Consider the following 13215-nt stretch of genomic DNA (forward strand, 5'->3'; position numbering starts at 1 on the left):
GAGAAAGGATGTGCTGGCATTGGAGAGGATCCAGAGGAGGTTCACGAGAATGATGCCAGTAATGGGAGGGATAACATATGAGGAGTGTTTGATAGCCCTGAGCCTGTAATTGCTGGAGTTTAAAAGAATGAGGGGAGATCTCACTGAAGCCAATTGAATATTGCAAGGTCTGAATAGAATGGATGTGGAGAGATTTCCTGCAGAGGAGGGGTCTTGGACCAGGGGGAAATGGACAATTGAGAGATATCCATTTAGAACAGAGATGAGAAAAAATCTCCTTAGCCAGAGCATGGTGAATATGTGGAATTCATTGCCACAGAGAGCTGTGCAGTCCAAGTCAGTGGGTATATTTAAAGCGGAAGTTGATAGGTTCTTAATTAATCAGAGTGTCAAAGCGTATAGGGAGAGGGCAGGAGAATGGGGTTGAGAGGGACAATGAATTGATGAAGAAGACTCGATAAGCCAATTGGCCTAATTCTGCTCCCATGTCTTATGGTCTTAGTGCATAGACTGACAAGGTGGCATGGAGAGCTGACAAACCATGCTAGCCATGATAAAACCCAAATCAATCTGCCCCATTGCAAACCATATAACAAATCCACTGCAGGTAATGCACCATGGGGTCAGCGGGGACCTGAAGTGTTTTAGTCCGAAATGTCGACTGTTCATTCTTTTCCATTGATGCTGCCTGACCCATTGGGTTCCTCCAGCATTTTGTGTTGCACTGTTGGAAAAGTGCTCAAACACATCTACCAAATTGCTTTAATCATGACAGATCCAAGCTTCCTCTCACAATCAGAATCAAAATTTAAGTCTAAATCAAAACCTGAATTAGAATCAGCATCAGGCTTACTATCACTGCCTTATGACATGAAATTGGCTGTTTTGTAGCAACAATACAAAAATTACTTTTGGTTTGGCTTCTGTTGGTCGCCGTCAACCATGGGTGTTGCATCCTAACTGTCTGGATATGTACGCCAGGGCAGTACAATATGGAGAGCAAGCTGTTGGCCAAGTAGCAATCTCCCCTTCTCCACGCAGCTGGGAAACCCAAAGGAACACCAGGAGACTGATACAGTTTGGCAGCCATGCCATCTCAGGAGTTTCCAGTCCACTTTGAACTCAATGCAGGACTGCCTCAGGGACTCCAGCTCCAGACTTTTCCCTTGGAGTTTACTCCCGAAGCCTTCCCCACGAGTGGGTATAACCACAAGGCAGTGGAGGTTTGAGATCAGAGTTTTCCTTCTAGATAAGCTGCCTACCATGGTTGACGAGCCCTACCTGAAGTGACTGGTTTTAAAGTGCTAGTTGCTTGCCTTTGCCCCTTCTGCTGTCAGTAGAAGTGGCTCCACCTGGCTTGGTTGCTAAGACTCATCTGAAGTCCAGGAACTGAACTTGGTTGTTGGAGGCTATTTGAGGCGCACACCATTGGGACCATTTAGTCGGCAGTGGGAGCTTATCCCCATTATCACCTCCGGCTAGAACAACCTATACAAAAGTAACTAAAAATTGTAAAATAAATAAATAGTGCAGGAAAAGAAATAATGAAGTCATTTTCATGGGTTCTGATCGCCGAGAGGATATCACATTGAATCATTTCTGAATCATTTCACACTGCAATGGGTTTCCTGTAGATCAGTGTATGTGGAGATTTTTCATTAAATTAGTAAACATGCAAATTAGTCCTGTTCTTTTTGAACCTCTCACTGGACCTGTAGGAGATCTACTGTCAAAGAAGCACATTAACTATGGCTCCTGTGGGACTCAAGGAAAAGTCTGAAGTATATGTGGTGATAGAACTGGAATTGGTTGATTATTGTCATATGTACTGAGATGGAATAAAAAGCTTATCTTGCATACTATTCGTATGGATCAAATCATTGCATAGAGCGTTGAGGAAGAACAAGGTAAGTCAATAATAGAATGCAGATAAAGTACAGCAGCTACTTAGTAAGTGTATTGCAAGTAGACAATATGGTGCAATATCATAGTCAGGTAGATTGTGAGGTCAAGAGTCCATCTTACTGCTTCTCCCAGCACCAGCTTTTGGTGACTATTTTTCATATTTCCTAATTTAATTGAAAAATCTCTATGCAGGTTGGTCTAGAGGCTTCTCCTATTAGTGTGGAAAGGAGCGCGGACTCTCCATGGGTAAAACAGTCAGTAGAAGATCAGTCAGTTGAGTTCTGTTCATTTGGGCTATGTAAGCATTTAGTTTGGATGTGCACTCTCCCTGTTAAGGGCATGTGTGCGAAGGTCAGAGGGGATTGTGGGTAAAAAGATGGCGACCCTTACATACTGAACATGAACAGAAAGAGAAAAGTTGTTAAAATGAATGAAAATCTTGTCTTTGTTGTTTGACCATTAACAGTGGTAGCAGAGGATGGTTTCCAACTTTAGGATCCCACCGGCATTCGACGACAGCTGGAAAAATGAAATTAGAATATGGATGTATGACAGAGCTCAAGAAGAAGAAGCAGGCCCTTGCAGTTGTGCTGTCGTTTTTGGAATGAGCGAGAGACTGGGATAGGAATTTCAGTAGAAAACTTGAACAAAGATGATGGTATCAATACACTAATAAATACACTTGACTTAGTGTTTCTAAAAGAAGAGGATCGGATTTATGAAACATAGCCCAACTTCAACAAAACATCCAGAGACAGTTTTAGAAATATGGCTGATTATATTATTGATTTTGAACAAAAGTACAGTCATATGTGTAAATATAAAATGGAACTTCCTTATGCAGTATAAGCTTTTAAATTGCTGGATACTGCATGTCTAGACATAAAGGACAGACAGCTAGTGTTAACGGCATGTACAGAACTTACATTTACTTATATGAAATTGGCACTGAAGAAGATTTTTGGAGAAAAGGCTGCCAAGACAACAGTCGGAATTAGTCTGAGTCAGGAAACAGCATAGTTCACTGAGCAGGTGTAGGTTCCAGAGTGACCAGATGAGGGTACCGTTAAGTGGCATAAATTCACTAAACAAGTGCGGCAGGAGATCGATATGTACGGTTTGTCAAAGTACTTACCACTGGGCAAGAAACTGTTCAAGCAGAACTGAACAAGTTAGGCTAACTGAAGAAAATATTAAATCTGAAAATGTAGAAGAATGCCATATCACATTGTTTACAAATTAATCATTTATTAGACATCTGATGCAGGGTTTTTGAGGATAGAATCTCTTGCATCGGCTGTTGCTGAAACAGCCTATGCGCACACAGTGTGTGGAAAAAAATGGCTTGACAGCTCTGTAAGTGAACTCAACCAGAAGGAAGTGCATAAAATAGTGAGTACAGATACACCCAATTGTGAAGCATTCAAATTTGGAGATAGAAAGATTGTACATTCTACCAAAAGAGTGAAAATTCTTGCAAAAATAGGACTGACAAAATGTCACGTTGAAACGTAGGTGGTACCACTGAACATTCCATTACTCTTGAATAAAATTTCCCTTAAGAAAGCTGGAGTGGAACTAACTGTGGAGAATATCAGACAACAATGCTTGAACAACCAATGCCTCTTGAGCCCACTAGCTCTGGACATAACTGTGTGAAAATTCCAGATAAAAACATTACTGAGAATCGATCTGAGAATGAAGTACTAACTGTCACAAAGAATATGACCACATATGAGAAACACAAAGTGCTGCTCAAGCCTCACGAGCAGATTGGACACAATTCAACTGATAGACTTCAAAAACTGCCCAGGAGTTCATGCAACAAAGATGCAGGCTATTTTTCCATTCCAAAGAAGATAGCCGGCAGCTGTGAGACATGCCAAAAGTTTGGAAAGCCCAAACCCAAGCTTGCGATTGGGCTGCCACTAGCATCTAGATACAAAGAAACAGTAGCCATAGACTTACCTGAACTGGAGCAAGGAGTATGTTATGTCTACGTCATTGATGATTTCAGAGGTTTCAAAGCAGGTAGCACAAAGAAACACTCAGAGCTAGTAAAAACCTTTATCTGTTCTTGGATGAGTGTGCATGGCCCACCTCAGAAAGTATTCAGTGAGCTTAAAGATTGAAACAAAGGCAACAGCGGCATACAGTCCTTGAAGTAATGGACTTGTGGGGAGTGATGGACTTCTCCAGCGACACAATCAAATGCTTACTGAAATAATGCTGAAGATAAAGAAGAGCAATGGCTATGATTGGAACACAGCCCTGGACTGGGCCGTTATGGCGAAGAATACCATGCACAATGTACATGGCTATAGCCCCTATCAGCTTGTGCTGTCCAGAATTCAACCCTTCTCTTTGTACTGGCTAACAAGCTACCTGCTGTAGAGGGCACTGCAAGGTGTGAACGGGTTGGGAAACATACTTCAGCATGGCGTGCATCAAGGAAGGCCAGGTAAAGAATCTTCTGACACTCCGCATGGATTCCTCACGTGCCGTACAGCGGGATGCAGCCGTCATTGAAGCTGGAGCTGAGCAACTCAGGTCAAAGGTAGGTCAGATTCTAGAGTTGGCAAGACAGAGAAGACCTGACATCACGTTGGATGACTGCAACCTGGCATCCAGCATCAAAAATGCTTCAATACAAACTTTACACGAGGCAAACAAGATAGCGTGCAAAATTCTATCAAAAAAGTGCTCTTGAAGTTTCAAAAGCTTGGAAAAGATGACTCACTGAGGCTCATTGTCTTCATTGCCTCACTTGGAAATCTTCCTGATGGGGGTACTCAAGGGGGACATCTTATTGTACTGATGGGAGAAGAGGGAAGATTTTCACCTCCGTGTTGCAGTCAAAGGTTCTGAAGAGTTGTATGTAGTATGCTGGCAGGAGAAACCCTTGGTCTAAAGCTATTGACAACACTGTTTATCTGACCACTCTCTATTCTGACCCAAAGAAGAACACTCTTTAAATAACGTGTCACAGACAACCACTCTTTTGTTGATATCATCAAATCCACCGTCAGTTACAGAGAAGAGGGTTCAGCTAGAGATGAGCAGAATTAAGGAACACATCCAATCACAGAAAATTCATCACATGTTGTGGTCAGCTACAAAGGAACAACTAGATGACCGTCTCACAAAGAAGGGAGCACCATCTCTTGTGCTGCTGAAGGCACTTAGTCAAGGCCTTAAGAATAGTATCAACATCAAGGGTTAGAACTAATTCCCATATCCTAGTGGACATTTAAATTGATTATTAAATGTTTTCCTTTTTTCCAATAGACATAAAAATGATGGAAGATTATTGAATTCTGTCCATTTGGGCGATGTAAACATTTAGTTGGAATGCACACATTCCCTGTAATAGGCATACATGCGAGGGGTGGGGGGAATCGTGGGTAAGAAGATGGCAGCCCTTAGTCCTGAACATGAACGGAGAGACAAAAATTGTTAAAACTAAAGAAAATTTTGTCTTTGTTGTTTGAGTGTTAACAGTTTTGATAAAATTTCTAACAAATCTTCAACAGGTCTGCTTTCTGCTTCCTCCTCTACCTTTTCCTCCTTTTTCCATTGCCAGGAATTTCTAGTAATGGTGCTTCACAGAGTGACCCCCTCCAAGGTTTCTAATCCCTTTTGCTGGTTATATATTATGTTCACACTGAAACCTCTACAGGTTCAATCCGGTTTCCTGCAATTACTGTTCCAATGTTTAATATCAGGTGACATTCGAACTTCCAGGTGAGTTTATGTGCTCCATGTCATTACCCTTAATGACTTCTAACATTCAAGGACAAAGAAGGACAGACAATTAAAGCTGATGTGGCAGTCACAGATTCACAGAGCTATACAGCCCATCACTTACGCACTGACATTCAAAACATTCATTTGCACAACAATGTCCTGCTCTACTTGCTTTACACTTATGACTGTGTGGTTGAGCACAACTCCAATGTCACATTTAAGTTTGCTGATGACACCACTGTTATTGAATGAATCAAAGGAGGCAATGAATCAGAATATAGGAGGGAGATTGAAAATCTGGCTGAGTAGTGCCAAAATAACATCTCACTGAATCTCAGAATGACCAAGGAGCTAATTATTTACTTCAGGTGGAGGAAACTGGAAGTCCATGAGCCAGTCCTCATCAGGGGATCAGAGGTGGAGAGGGTTTGCAACTTTAAATTTCTCGGTGTTATCAATTCGAAGGATCTGTCCTGGGCCACACAAGTAAGTGCGATTACGATGAAACCACTTCTACTTCCTTAGTGTTTGTGAAGGTTCAGTATGGCATCTAAAACTTTAACAAACTTCAGCTGATGTGTGGTGGAGAGTACATTCATCTTATGTCCTCAATATTTATTGCTTATTCATTTATAATTATTACTTCTGTTTTTTTCTTTTGTATTTGCACAGTTTGTTGTCTTTTGCACACTGGTTGTCTGGCCTGTAAGTGCAATCTTTAATTGATTCTATTATGCTTATTTGATTTATTGAGTATGACCTCAAGAAAATGAATCTCAGGGTTGTATGTGGTGACATATATGTATTTTGACAATAAATTTACCTTGAACATTGAACTTTTGAACTTTGAATTCTACACTGACTCCATTTTATTCTGTAGAAGGTTGTAGACTCAGCCAGCTCCACCATCTCCAGCATAACCTCCCCATAACTGAGGATACCCTCAAGATGCAGTGCTTCAAGAAGGCAGTATCCATTACTAAGGACCTTCACCATCTGGGACATAGCCTTTTCTGGTTACTACCATCGGAGAGTAGGTACAGGAGCCTAAAGACACACACTCAACAATTCAGCAACAGCTTCTTCCCCTCTGCCATCAAATTTCTGAATGGTCAATGAATCCATGAACACTAACACATTGTTCCTCTGCTTTAGTAATTTATAGTAATTTTATGCCTTTGCACTGTTCTTATATTATAAAACAACAAATTTCACTTCATGTAAGTGAGTGATAATAACGTTGATTCTTACTCTGAATCTCCTTACAATTCCATTCATTCCCCCAAAATTTTACCCCTCACCTGCACTTTAGGGAAACTTACATTATCCGATTAGTCAAACAACCCAGGAGTCTTTGGGATGAAGGAGGCAATTGGAGCACCTGCAAGAAACTCATGCAGTTGCAGTGTGAGCAGTGATGGCCAATTCTCAAAAACATATAAAAAAATTTAATATCCATGGTATAAGTCAATGCAGAGAATTACAGAGAAATGATATGATTCAATGCCCCTCCCATCTATTGAGTTAAAGAGAGTGGTATAATTTGAAGCTACTTCAGAATATTGAATTACAGAGAGCTGGTATAATTTCATGCTACTCCAGATTATTGAGTTTCACAATGCCAGTATAATTCAATGCTACTCTGGACCAATGAGTTACAGGAGCTGGTATATTTCAATATTACTCCAGTTCATTGAGTTCAAGAGAACTGGTATAATTCAACACTACTCCAGTCTATTGAATTACAGATAGCCATACAATTCAATACTACTTTGGACCATTGGGTTACAGAGAGCCGGTATAATTCAATTATAATTTGATGCTATTCCAGACCACTGAATTACAAACCTGGTGTAAATCAATTTTACACTGGACCACTGAATTACAGAGAGGCAGATTAATCCAATACTACTCCAGACCATAATGTTACAGAGAGCTCGCACTACCAGGTTTAAGAATAGTTACTACTCCACAACCATCAGGCTCTTGAACAAAAGACGATAACTACACTCAACTTCACTCGCCCCATTGTAGAAATGTTCCCACAACCAACGATCAAGGACTCATTACCTCATTATGTCATGTTCTGGTAATTTATTGCTATTTATTTTTCTTTGCATTTGCAGAGTTTATTGTCTTCTGCACTATGGTTGATATTTCATTGTTACTGTTATAGTTACTAGCCTATCGGTTTGCTGAGTATGCTCCCAGAAAAATAAATCTCAGGGTTGAATATCGTGACATATATGTACTCTGATAAAAAATTTACTTTGACTTTGAACTTCTAAATGGTGCTACTCCAGACCACTGAACTATAGAGAGTAGGGATAATTGAATTCTACACCAGACCACACACAAAAAGCTGGAGAGACTCAGCAGACCAGCAGCATCTATGGAAAAGAGTAAACAGTCAGCGTTTCAGACCAAGAACTTTCATCAGGACTCCAGTTACAGGAAGCAGTATAATTAAATGCTACTCTGGACCAGAGTTACAGGGAACCAGTATAATTTAATGCTAATCCAGACCACTGAATTATAAACAGCCAGTTTAATTCAATGCTATTCCAGTCTATTGAATTACACAAGGCCAGTGTAATTCAATGCCACTCTGGACCATTACTTTGCAGGCAGTCAGTATAAATCAATGCTACATGGGACCACAGTGAGGGAGATTCAAAGCTACACGAGATCATGGAATTACAGATAGGTGGTATAACTTAATGCTACTCCGGACCATTACATTACAGCAAGCTGGTATAATGTGAAGTCAGCTCTCTGTAACGAGTAATTTAATTACCCGTCGTAAGTTGAGGGAAGGCTTGGTCAAGCACCTCTGGTTCATCCACCAAAAGCTGAGCTTCCCAGTGGCCAAACATTTTAATTCTGATTATTTTTCCATTTCCAGCATGTTGGTCCAAGGCCTCCGCTCATGCCACAATGAGGCCACCCTCAGGGTGGAGGAAAACACCTCCAACTTGATGGCACGAATAGCGATTTCTCCCTCTCCCTCACCTCGGCTTCTATTTCCATCTCTGGCCCCTTCCCTCATCTCACTGCCTATTACCTTCCCCTTTAACCCCTCCTTCATCATAGGACCATTTTTCCTATGGTCCACTCTCCTGATTCATTCCCCTCCAGCCGTTTACTTTTCCAAACCATTTTGCTTCACCTATCACCTTCTAACTATCCTCTTCCCTCTTCCCTCCCCAACCTTTTTACTCTGGTGTCATCCCCCTCCCTTTCAGTCCTGAAGAAGAGTCTCTGATCAAAATATGAACTCTTTATTCATTTCCTGACCTGCTGAGTTCCACCAGCATTTTGTACCTGTTGCTTTGGATTTCTAGCATCTGCAGAATTTCTCATGTTTATAATTCAATGCCACCCCAGACCACAAAGTTACAGTAACTGGTATAATTCAATGATACTCCAGTCCATTGAGTTACAGAGGGCCAGTATAATTCAATACTACTCCAGACCATTAAGCTGGCCAGTGGTGTATTGGCATCCATACCAGACTTCGAGGCAGGTGGTCTCAGGTTTGAATCTGGCCGACTTGCACGCTTTCAATCCGCGCGGGGTAGAGCATCGAGCTGGCAACTTGGCCTCATAAAAAAAACAGAGAAATGCTAAAGAAATGGTAAGGTTGCCGCCCGATGTGCCGCAAGTCACGAGAGGAACAACAAAACAATTCCAGACCGTTAGGTTATAGAGAGCCTGTATAATTCATCAATACTCAAGTCTATTGAATTACAGTAAATGATAAAATTCAATGCTACTTCAGTCTATTGAATTACAGAAAGCCGATAAAATTCAATGCCACCTTGCACCATTCAGTTACAGAAAGCCAGAAAAAATCAGTGCTACACCAGACTATTGAATTACAGAGATGCGGTATAATTCAATACTACTTCACACCATTGAGTTACGGGGAGCTGGTATAATTCTGTGCTACTCCAAAACATTGAGGTATGTGAGTCAGCGTAATCTGAACCACTGAGTTCAAAGAGGCTGTATAATTCAATGCTAATCTGGACCACTGATTTACAGACAGCCAGTATAGTTCAAAGCTACTCCAAAACATTGAGTTAGAGAGAGACGGTATAATTCAATACTACTCCAGACGGTTGAGTTACAGGAATCCAGTATAATTCAGTACTGCACCTGTCCATTGAGTTACAGCAAGTCGGTATAAATCAATGCTATTCCAGAAGGTCAAGCAGCAGAAAGCCAATGCTATTCCAGACCATTGAATTACAGACAGGCAAAATACAGTAATTCAAAGCTACTCCAAACTATTGAGTTACGGAGAGCCAGTATAAGACTCTGAGATCTAGGAGCAGAGTTGGAAATAGAAGCCTAGGTGAAGGAGAGGGAGAAATCGCTATTCATGCCATCAAGTTGGAGGTGTTGTTCCTCCACCCTGAGGGTGGCCTCATTGTGGCATGAGCGGAGGCCTTGGACCAACATGCTGGAACCTCAGAACCTTGATCTAAGACTGTATCCTCTGGTCTTAGACTTCCCCACTGTAGGAAACATCCTCTCCCCATCCACTCAACTGAGGCCTTTCACCATTCGATAGGGTTCAATTCAATTCCAGTGAGTATAGGCCCAGAGCTATCAAACTCTCCATAAGACCATAAGATATAGGAGCAGAAGTAGGCCTTTCGGCCCATCGAGTCTGCTCCGCCATTCAATCATGGGCTGATCCAATTCTTCCAGTCATCCCCACTCCCCTGCTTTCACCCCATACCCTTTGATGCCCTGGCTAATCAAGAACTATCTATCCCTGCCTTAAATACACCCAATAATTTGGCCTCCAGAGCCACTCATGGTAACAAATTCCACAGATTTACTACCCTCTAAATAAAGTAATTTCTCCACATCTCAGTTCTAAAAGGACGTCCTTCAATCCTGAAGACGTGTTCTTTTGTCCTCGAATCCCCTACCACAGGAAATAACTTTGTCATACCTAATCTGTTCAGGCCTTTAAACTCTCCTTATATGATAAGCCTTTCAATTGCAGAATCATTTTGTGAACCTCCTGTGAATTCCCTCCAATGCCAGCACATCTTTTTTTTAGATAAAGGGACCAAAGCTGCTCACAATACTCTAACTGAGGCCTCACCAGTGCCTTTAAAGCCTCAACATTAAACCTTTGCCTTTATAGTCTAGTCCTCTCGAAACAAATGTTAACATTGCATTTGCCTTCTCCACCACTGAATCAACCTGCAAGTTAACCCTTTCTGGAATCCTACACAAGGACTCCCAAGTCCCTTTGCACCACATACTTTGGAATTTTCTCTCCACTTAGAAAATGGTCTACTAAAGTGCATGTCAAATGCCAAATTTGTCAACTTTGTTAAATGTGTTCAGGAAAGTTTCCTTCGTAGAAGTTCCCAATGAGAAAATATGTGATACTGCATCAGCTATTAGGGAATGAGGCGGGGCAGGTGAAAGACGTTTGTGTAGGGGAACACTTTGCATCCAGTGACCACAATGTCATCAGTTTCAAAACATAAATATATATTTATATTTATATTATATTAAAAATATAGGTCTGTGAAGGCTAATTTTGATGGTATTAGAAATGATCAGGATTCCATTGCGTGCATTGGAGCAGGCTGTTTTCTAGCTAAGGTGTACTTGGAAAGTGGGAGGCCTTCAAATATGAAATTTTGAGAGTACGAAGCTTGTATGTGCTGTAAGAATAAAAGGTAAAGATAATAAGTGTAATCTGGGCCACTGAGTTACAGAGAGTTCATATAATTCAAGGCTATTCCAGTGTATTGAATTACGCATGCTTGGTATAATTCAACATTACTCCAGACTATAGAACTACAGAGAGGCAATATAATTCAATGCTACTCCAGACCATTGAGTTAACAGAGAGACAGTATAATTCATTGCTACTCTGAAATGGTGAGTTACAGGAATCTGGTGTAATTCAGTATTATTCTGGACCACTGAGTTGCAGAGAGTCAGTATAATTTAATCCTACTCCAGACCATAATGTTGTTGAGAGCTTGTACCCCCCAGATTCAAGAACCAATACTGCTCCTCAACAATCAGGCTCACTTACCCCATCATTGAAATGTAACCACAAACAATGATCTCACTTTCAAGGACTCTTTATCTCATTACCTTATGTTCTCGTTAATTATTGCTATTCGCTTTCCTTCTCATTTGCACAGTCTGTTGTCTTCTGCACTCTGGTTGCTCTTTCATTGATCCTGTTACAGATACTCTTCTATAGATTTCCTGAGTATGCCCACGGGAAAACGAATGTCAGGGTTGTATTATGTAGTTTCATAATAAAATTTACTTTGACTCTGGACTTTTAAAATGTGGTCGTCCGGACCACTGAACTTCAGAGAGCCGGTATAATTAAATTCTACACCAGGCCATTGAATTACACGGGGCAGTATAACGCAATGCTAATCCGGACTACTGAATTACTGACAGCCGGTATAATTCAATGCTTCGCCAGACCATTGATTAACAGACATCCGGTAAACTGCAAAACCTATTCCAGACCATTGAATTATACATTGCCCATACAATTCCATGCTACTCGTAACTATTGAATTACGGAGAGCCGGTAGAACCCAATGCTCCTTCCGGCCATTGAATTATAGAGTGCAGGTATAATTCAAGGCACTCTGGACCATTGAGTGATAGGGAGCTAGTACAAATCAATACTACTCCGGATCATTGAGTTACGGAGAGCCAGTGTAATTCAATACTACTCGAGAGCATCAAGTTACAGAGAGCTGGTATAATTCGATTCTATTCCACACAATTGCGTTACAGAGAGCTGGTATACTGTAATACAGTGCTACTCCAGAATTCTGAGTGCCAGAGAGCTGGTATAATTCAATGCTACTCGAGCCTATTGAGTTACAGACAGCCGGTATAATTTGACATTACTTCAGGCTATTGAATTACTAAGAGCCTGTATCAATCAATGCAATTCTGGACTACTGAATTACAGTGAGGCGGTGAAATCGATGTTTCTCCTAATTATTTATTTAAAGAGAGCTAATGTAATTGAATGCTACTCCGGACCATTAAGATATGGAGAGCAGTTATAATTCAATGGTACTTCAGTCTACTAAGTTACAGAGAGCCGGCCGGTATAATTTGAGTCTACTCCAGATCATTGAATTACAGAATGCAGATATAATCTGATGCTATTCCAGAGCTGGTATAATTCAATACTACTCGGTTCCACTGAATTGCAGGGAGCTGGTGTAATTCAATGCAACTCCCAACTCCCAACCATGATCTCTGGAAGCTCCACTGTAGTTTGGAGGCTGGCTGGAGGGGACTGTAAGCTTTTGCAGGAGCAAGTGGGGGTAGGGAGAGGAGGGAGGGGGATGCTAGTCTAGGCTATTGAGTTTCATAGGGCTGGTAAAAGTCATGGCTGCTTCGAACCATTTAGATACAGAGAGCCGGTATAACTCAACGGTATTCCACACTGCGGATAATTACACATTTCTGGTACAATTCAGAGTAATGAGTTGTTGAGGGTCGGCATAATTCAATGCCACTCCGGACCATTTA

At 41.2% G+C, this 13215-nt stretch overlaps 1 long non-coding RNA gene across 4 annotated transcripts in view; it reads left to right on the plus strand.

Annotated features, from left to right (window-relative positions):
- LOC140717319 (uncharacterized) overlaps positions 1 to 13215 on the plus strand; it is a 136795-nt gene that overhangs the window by 8680 nt on the left and 114900 nt on the right. For 3 of the 4 annotated variants that reach the window (XR_012096515.1, XR_012096517.1, XR_012096518.1), the window contains exon 2: positions 6021 to 6138. The exons of the other annotated variant lie outside the window; for it this stretch is intronic. This is a non-coding gene — a long non-coding RNA (uncharacterized lncRNA). The remainder of the gene's footprint in view (positions 1 to 6020; positions 6139 to 13215) is intronic. 4 annotated transcript variants of the gene reach the window in all.

Source organism: Hemitrygon akajei, chromosome 27 (genome assembly GCF_048418815.1).
Source record: "Hemitrygon akajei chromosome 27, sHemAka1.3, whole genome shotgun sequence".
Classification (NCBI taxonomy): Eukaryota; Metazoa; Chordata; class Chondrichthyes; order Myliobatiformes; family Dasyatidae; genus Hemitrygon; species Hemitrygon akajei.